This window comes from Glycine max, chromosome 20 (assembly GCF_000004515.6).
Source record: "Glycine max cultivar Williams 82 chromosome 20, Glycine_max_v4.0, whole genome shotgun sequence".
Lineage (NCBI taxonomy): Eukaryota > Viridiplantae > Streptophyta > Magnoliopsida > Fabales > Fabaceae > Glycine > Glycine max.
Window position 1 is genome coordinate 34320128 of NC_038256.2, and position 8893 is coordinate 34329020.

The 8893-nt window shown below is 34.8% G+C and overlaps 1 long non-coding RNA gene across 1 annotated transcript; it reads left to right on the forward strand.

Annotated features, from left to right (window-relative positions):
• The first annotated feature begins 1795 nt into the window (after nt 1-1795).
• Nucleotides 1796-2507, forward strand: LOC121174277 (uncharacterized). The gene is made up of 2 exons (XR_005890251.1): nt 1796-2221; nt 2329-2507. It is a non-coding gene; the product is annotated as an uncharacterized lncRNA (long non-coding RNA).
• Nucleotides 2508-8893: the final 6386 nt, after the last annotated feature.

Here is an 8893-nt window from a genome sequence, read left to right on the forward strand (position 1 = left end):
GTTGTAAGCATGTAACCATTATTTCACAATTATCTCCCATATCTCGTTGCACACTTGAGTTTGTTGATGGTCAAAGCTCTATATAAAGTATCTGTTGTTGTTTTGATGGGTCACCGAATTCGCTCCTCCTTTCATATACTAACACCATCGAATACGAGTGAGCAAGGGTTTGGAACCACAATTAGTTACAAAGTTGTCGTGGAGCAAAACTGCCACCCCCACGAATGTTCAGAACAACAGTAGCAATGGCTGGAGGTTGGTCATGTCTCCTTTAGCTTCCGCTTATCATTTAGACCTTTTTTTTTTATCATGTTTTATATTTGGTATCAGAGCTTGTTTGTATCTCTGCCTTGCTTGTTGGGTTGTTCCTATTGTGCATTTACGGATTTTATTTTATGAGTATATAGGTGTTATGTTTTTAGTCTCCTTAATTAGAAATAACATCAAAATTAGGAATGAAATGAGTTTTCTATTTTTTTGTGTGATTTAAAACGTGTTTTGGGGTGTCTAAAATGCATATAATGGAGTGGGTTTTCATAATCGGGTTTTCAAGTATTAATCGAATCTTTATGACCCGGCTGGAGGTTAAAGACGTACATGCACGTGTTTTGTTTATTGATATGAAATTGTTAATAGATATTATAAACATGCACATGCAAGTGACTTGATCTAGTGGTTGATGTGTTTTATATTACCTTATTGTTACGGGCTCGAATCTCACTGGTGGCCTTTTAATTGCATGTTTTTGTTTTTAATAAATAAATGTGTTTTATTCATTTATTATGTGCAGTTCATATATATTCATAACCGCTGAATGATAAATTATTTATGTACAAGTTATTTAAAAATTGTGTCTCTAAGCTATGCTGAACATGTAATATTATGTTAAATACTGGTATGCATTAGATTTGATCCTTTAAAGTTTATTACATGTACATACAATATTATTTTGAATTGGTATGATTGTTATACATGTAACTTTTATGAATTAATATTGAACACATTTGCATTATTAAGTATGTTATGCAAAGATTATTTTTAAGTGATTAATATAATTTTATTAAATTAGAGAGTAGCCACAACATCTTTAATTGAGTAAAACTATATGCTAAATTTTATAATCACATTAGAAATATTAATTATGATTAATCATATGTAATGTGATGAAATCTGCCCACAAGAATTTTGTTGTATTTGTATGATTAATTAAGATAAAATATTAGATTATATTACTTAATTTACCCAAAGGAATTAAGGAAAAGAACATGATTTAATAGTTTTATCACAAAGTTGCATGATGAATCTAATTGAATAGAACTTTAGCTCACATACAAGTTTTGTGTCACTAGATTCATATATTGAGACATGATTTGCATTGACAAAACATGACATTTGTTTAATCTCAAATCTGCTTAATGAGCATGTGTGTTTGTTTGTAGTTTCACAATCTATGAATATTTTTTATGATCTTCCCATATTGAAAGGTGATAATTATAAGGTTTGGAAGAAAAAAATTCTCCTTCATTTGGGATGGATGAATATTGACTATGGTATAAGGAAGGATGAGCCATCGGTTATTACTGAAACTAGCGAACTTGATGTTGTTGACCTTTATGAAAGGTGGGAGAGATCTAATCGTCTCTCCGTTATGTTCATAAAACCAACATATCCACTAGTATCCGTGGTTCAGTTAACCAACATGATAAGGTTAGAGATCTGTTAAAAGCTATTGATGGACAGTTTACGACCTCTGAGAAGTCGCATGCTACCACACTCATTATGCAATTCTCTTCCATTAAGCTTACTGGAACAAGAGGTATGTGTGACCATATCATGCACTTAAGGGACATAGTGGCTCAGTTGAAAACCCTGGAAGTTACCATGTCTAAATCCTTCCTGGTACATTTCATTTTGTGCACCCTACCTCAACAATATGCACCTTTTAAAATCTCCTACAACACACAGAAGGATAACTGGTCTATTAATGAACTGATGACCATGTGTGTTCAAGAAGAGGACAAATTAGTAATGGAAGAGGGTGAAAAGGTAAATTTGACTACTTCTGCTTTTGGAAAGGATAGGAAGAAGTTTGTAGGGACCAATAAAGGAAAGATTCCGATTCAACCACCAATTAAAAAAGAGTCAAAGTGTTTCTTCTGTAAAAAGAAAGGACACATAAAGAAAGACAGTCCCAAATTTTAAAGTTGGTTTGAGAAGAAAGGTACACCATTTACTTTCGTTTGTTATAAATCTAATATAATTAATGTGAATCATAATACATGGTGGATTGACTCTAGTTCTACAATCCATGTTTCTAATATCTTGCAGGGTATGAAAAGCCTAAGGAAGACAGTGGGAAGTGAGCAGTGCATATACTCAGGGAGTAGCATGAGCTTGCATGTAGAGGTCATTGAAACGTGCGTCTTAGTTTTAAGTAGTGGTTTTAAATTACATTTGGAGAAAGTTTTTTATGTTCCTAGTTTTTGTAAAAACTTAATTTTTGTTTCTAAACTTTCGCCCTTGAGATTCTATTTTAATTTTACAGACTTTGGTTTTAATTTACTGAATAAATATGAAATTATTGGTTGTGGTCAATTAATTGATGGTCTTTATTCGATTGAATTGAAAAGCAATGCTACTTATAATTCTATGCACGTTTCTGTTGGGTTAAAACAATGTATTGTGAATGAAGAATCCTCTATGTTGTGGCACCGGAGATTAGGACATATCTCTATTGAGAGAATTAAGCGATTAGTGAATGAAGGAGTACTTAGTATTTTGGATTTTGCTGATTTTGAGACTTGTGTAGATTGCATTAAGGATAAGCAAACTAACAAGTCTAAAAAGGATGCAATGAAGAGTTCTAATTTATTAGAAATCATACATACATACATATGTTGTCCAGACATGGATGCAGATAGTCCAAAATACTTTGTAACCTTTATAGACGATCATTCACGATATATGTATCTCTAATTACTTCATTCTAAGAATGAAGCTTTAGATGCCTTTAAAGTTTTTAAGGCTGGAGTTGAGAAACAATGTGGAAAACAAATTAAGATCGTGAGATCAGATAGAGGTGGGGAGTACTATGGTAGATACACAGAGGATGGACAATCACCAGGTCTATTTGCAAAATTTCTTCAAGAACATGGGATTGTTGCCCAGTACACTATGTCAGGTTCTTCGGATCAGAATGGTGTGGCAGAACAAAGAAATTGAACCTTATTAGACATGGTAAGAAGCATGAGGAGTAATATAAAGCTTCCTCAATTTTTGTGGATTGATGCACTTAAGACAGCTGCGTATATATTAAACCGAGTTCCAACCAAGGTTGTCTCAAAGACACCTTTTGAGTTATTCAAGGGTTGGAAACCGAGTTTGCGACATATACGCGTTTGGGGATGCCCATCTGAAGTGAGAGTTTATAACCCACAAGAGAAGAAACTAGACCCTAGGACTATTACTGGGTATTTCATTGGATATGCTGAAAAGTCTAAAGGGTATAGGTTCTATTGTCCATCCCACAACACTAGGATTGTGGAATCAAGGAATGCAAAGTTTCTTGAAAATGACTTGATCAATGGGAGTGATCAATATCAAAACATTTCTTCTGAAAGGGATCACTATGAAGCTGAACCTTCTGGGACAGGTAATAGATTGCAGTCATTCCCACCCCTCAAGTTAAAATGGTGTTAGACAACCAATGATTGAAGTTCCACAAGCTGTTGAAAGTGATAATGTAGATCAAGTTGCTTGTAAGGAACAACATGATAATATTGAACAAACTGGTGAAGAATCGGTTGAACATGTTCCTCAGCAGGATCACCAAGCAGCATTAAGAAGATCTACTAGAGTAAAAAAGACAGCAATTTCTAGTGATTATGTAGTGTGCCTACAAGAATCAGACTACAACATTGGAGTCAAAAATGATCCCGAGACGTTTTCACAAGCCATGAGTTCTAAGGAATCAAATTTGTGGTATAATGCTATGAGGGATGAGATGGATTCTATGGAATCTAACCAAGTTTGGGATCTCGTTGAGTTGCCTGTTGGTGTAAAAGCCATCAGATGTAGATGGGTCTTCAAAACCAAGAAAGACTCAGAAGACAACATTGAGAGACATAAGACAAGACTTGTTGCTAAAGGGTTCACTTAAAGAGAAGGAATCGATTACACATAGACCTTTTCTCCTGTATCTAAGAAAGACTCTCTTCGAGTAATTTTGGCATTAGTTGGTCATTTTGATCTTGAGCTGCATCAAATGGGTGTGAAAACAACGTTCCTGAATGGTGATCTAGAAGAAGAGATTTACATGAAACAACCTGAAGGATTCTTATCTAGTATTGGTGAGCACTTAGTCTGCAAGCTTAACAAGTCCATCTATGGATTGAAATAAGCCTCCCGCCAATGGTATTTAAAATTTCATGAGATCATTTCTTCATTTAGCTTTGAAAAGAATGTCATGGATCACTGTATATACCAGAAGGCCAGTGGGAGTAAGATTTGTTTCCTTGTATTATACGTAGATGATATTCTGCTTGCGGCTAATGATAAGGGTATGCTATATGAGGTGAAACAATTTCTCTCAAAGAACTTTGATATGAAGAATATGGGAGAGACATCTTATGTCATATGCATAAAGATCCATAGAGAAAGATCTTGAGGCATTTTAGGCTTGTCTCAAGAAACCTATATCAACAAAGTTTTAGACAGATTTAATATAAAAATTTATTCACCAAGTGTAGCTCCCATTGTGAAAGGTGATAAACTTGATTTGGGCCAATCCCCCAAAAATGATTTTGGCGGGAACACATGAAAAATATTCCATATGCTTCAACAGTTGGAAGCCTTATGTATGCTCAAGTTTGCACTAGACCTGATATTGCGTTCGCTGGTGGTGTTTTGGGAAGATATCAAAGTAATCCAAGTATTGATCATTGGAAAGCTGCAAGGAACAAAAGACTTCATGCTCATGTATAAACAAACTGATGATCTGGAAGTGATTGGCTACTCCGACTCAGACTTTGCTAGTTGCGTTGATTCACGAAGATCAACATCTGGTTATATTTTTATGTTAGCCGGTGGAGCTGTATCTTGGAGAAGTGTCAAACAAACCTTAACTGCTACTTCCACTATGAAGGCTGAGTTCGTTTCCTGTTTTGAGGCTACCTCGCATGGTGTATGGTTGAAGAGTTTCATGTCTGGCCTTAGAGTTGTGGACTCTATTTCCAGGCCATTAAAGTTGTACTGTGACAATTCTGTTGCGGTATTTATGGTTAAGAACAATAAGAGTGGAAGTCAAAGTAAACACATCAACATTAAATATTTAGCCGTAAGAGAACGCGTTAAAGAAAAGAAAGTTGTCATTGAATACATTAGCACAGACATGATGATCGCTGATCCCTTAACTAAAGGCATGCCACCAAAGAATTTTAAGGATCATGTAGTGCAAATGAGACTTGGTTCCATAATGTAACATTCATTGTAAGTACATTTATTGTTTTGATGAAATTCTTATTAAGTTTGATGTTTCTCATTTGTTTTATGCACTTATTTATTTTGAGAAGTATCATTTGAATTTTGACCTAGGATAAGCATGCGGTTTATTATTAAGTTAAGAGCATTGAGAAACTTGGTATATTGTGATACATGGAAGATAATACTTGTTTTTAGAGGGTTAAATGGACCAAGTGGGAGAATGTTAGTTTTTTCACGATTTTGTAAGTATCCCATGTCTTCGGGAACAAGCATATGCGGTTTGTTATCCGAATATTTAGTTAGGATACTGAGTTGTTATCATGTGAAAAATTTGTTTCTGATGTGATCCATATTCTGTCCAGGTTCAACTCTAATATTTGAAAATTGTTGTAACCATGTAACCATTATCCCATAATTATCTCTCATATTCCGTTGCACACTTGAGTTTGTTGATGGCTAGAACTCTATATAAAGTGTGTGTTGTTGCTTTGATAGATCACTGAATCCGCTCCTTCTTTCATATACTAACACCATCGAGTACGAGTGAGCAAGGGTTTGGAACCACAATCAGTTACGAAGTTGCCGTGGAGCAAAATCGCCACCCCCACGAACGTTCAGAACAACAATAGTAATGGCTGGAGGTTAGTCATGTCTCCTTTAGCTTTCACTTAGCACCCTTAGAGTACTTGTCGTTCATACAAAATCACTTTCATTTGTTTTCGTTCCATATCATTTCTAGGACATTGTGTGAGACTAACTCTGTCTCACTTCTAAATTAGAATAGGGGATGTTAAACACCTTTCCATCTTGAATCTCTCTAGCACTTTATCGATATATATACTTTCTGAGATAAGCCTAACAATCCTTGTGATCTATTATGGAATATTTATATCCCTATCACATAGCTTACCTCACCCATATCTTTCACTTCAAAGTTTCTAGAGAGAAATTTCTTAGTCTCATGAAGAAGACCAAGATCGTTAGCTGCAAGCAAGATATCATCAATATACAGAATTAGAAAATAGCCTTACTCCCACTGACCTTCAGATACATACACCGATAAACAGTATTTTCCTTAAATCTAAAAGAAATAATGGTATCATTAAACCTCAAATACCATTGGCAGGAAGCTTGCTTTAAGACTGTATATTGATTTCTTTAGTATGCACACCATGTGTTCATTTCTTTCAACTGAGAACCCCATTGGTTGGTCCATACAAACATTCTTCTCTAAATCTCCATTAAGAAAGACAGTTTTCACATCCATCTGATGTAGCTCCAAGTCATAATGGACTACTAATGCCATGATAATACTGAAGGAATCCTTTCGTGAGACCAGTAAAATGTCTCTTTATAATCAATGTCATCTTTTTGAGTAAATTCCTTAGCAACAAGTCTAGCCTTGTAACGTTCAATGTTGTCATGAGAGTCACGTTTAGTCTTGAAGACCCACTTACAACCAACTCTCTTACAACCCTTTGGTAATTCTACAAGGTCCCAAACACCATTATGTTCCATGGAATCTATCTCTTCTTTCATGGCATTTAACCACTTCTCAGAACTATCACAACTTACAACTTGTGAAAACAAAAATGGATCATTATCATTAATGCTTAAGTTTGTTTCTGTTTCATGTAGGTATACCACATAATCATTGAAATAGCTGGTCTCCTTTCTCTTTGAGACCTCCTTAATGCTACTTCTTGTAGTTCTTCCATAATATGTTCATTATGCATCATGAGTTCATTATTGTGTTGCTCCTCTTCATTAATTTTGTAACAACAACTAAAAGGAGCAATCACATTACTGCTAGAGGCCCAAGCTAAAAGGACTTGCACTCTAACTTCTTTAATTTCCACTTCTCGTGGAACTGTACTCCCACTGATTTCATCATTTCCAATGAACCTTGTATTTCCAGTTTTGACAATTCTCATACTATGATTAGAACAATAAAACATATACCCTTTTAACTTTTCTGGATAACCAATGAAATATCCACTGATTGTTCTTGCATCCAATTTTCTTTCTTGCGAATTATAAATCCTTATTTCTGTCTGGCAACCCTAAACATGCAGGTGCCTTATACTAGGTATCCTATTTGTCCACAGTTCAAAAGGTGTCTTTGGAACTGCCTTACTAGGAACCCTGTTCAACAAATACATGGCAGTTTTCAAGGCATACATCCACAAAGATACGGGTAAAGTCTAATTGATTAACATACTCCTAACCATATCCATTAAAGTTCTATTATGCCTTTCTGATACAACATTTTATTGTGGTGTACCGGGAATTGTGTATTGCACACAAATGCACGTTTCTGAACAAGCTTAGCAAATGGACCTGGGTGTTTCCCAGTTTCATCATATCTTCCGTAATACTCATCACCTCTATCATATCTAATAATTTTCACATTTATGTCTAATTGCCCTTTTATTTCATTGTAGTAAATTTCTAAGGCATCCATTGCCTAAGAAATCTCGGGCAGTAAGTAGACATAACCGTAACGTGAATAATCATCAATAATGGTGAAAAAGTATCTTTCCTTTCCGAAAGAACTAACATCAAAAGGTCCACAAATATCAGTATGCACAATTTCAAGAAGCTGAGTGCTTCTTGTAGCTTCTTTCCTTGTATGTTTTGCTTGTTTTCCCTTAATACAACCCACACAAATATTTAGATCCGTAAAATCTAGATAAGGAAGAATTTCATTCTTTATTAATCTTTCCATCCTTTCTCTAGAAATGTGACCTAAACGTTTATGCCACAAGAAAGCAGATCGTTCATTCACTAAACTATGTTTAGTGCCAACATTATGATGCAAAGTTAAAACAGTTTCAGCATACAAACTGTCTATTTCCAATTTATATAAACCATCACAAGAATACCAATACCAATGAGATGATTATGCTTAAATAAATTGAAACATCCATTACCAAAATTAAAAGAGTATGCAGTAACATCAAGTTTAGATAATGAAACTAAATTCCTAGATAAACTAGGTACATAAGGAGTTTCTAGTAAATCTAAACGATGTCCAGTGTTGCGTTTTAAACAATAAGTTTCAACTATTTCCACTGGAGCTTTCACTTCATTCCCCATGAAAATGAACTTCTCATTTGGGCTTATGGTTTGGATTGTAAGGAATCTCTGCATAATGTTAGAAACATGAGTCATACATCCAGAATTAATCCATCATGTATCATGGGAAACTACAGTTAAGTTTGATTCAAAACATACATGAACATTAAGCTCACCATTATTTTCGAACCAAAACTTACACTTTAGGCAATCCTTTTGGAAATGTCTTAATTTTACAAAATTGACAATTATTGTCCTTTGATAACTTTCTTCTGGATTTGCAAAGAGTCGTCATTGTTCTTTAATGACCCTTTGCCTTTATCATGCTTCTTCA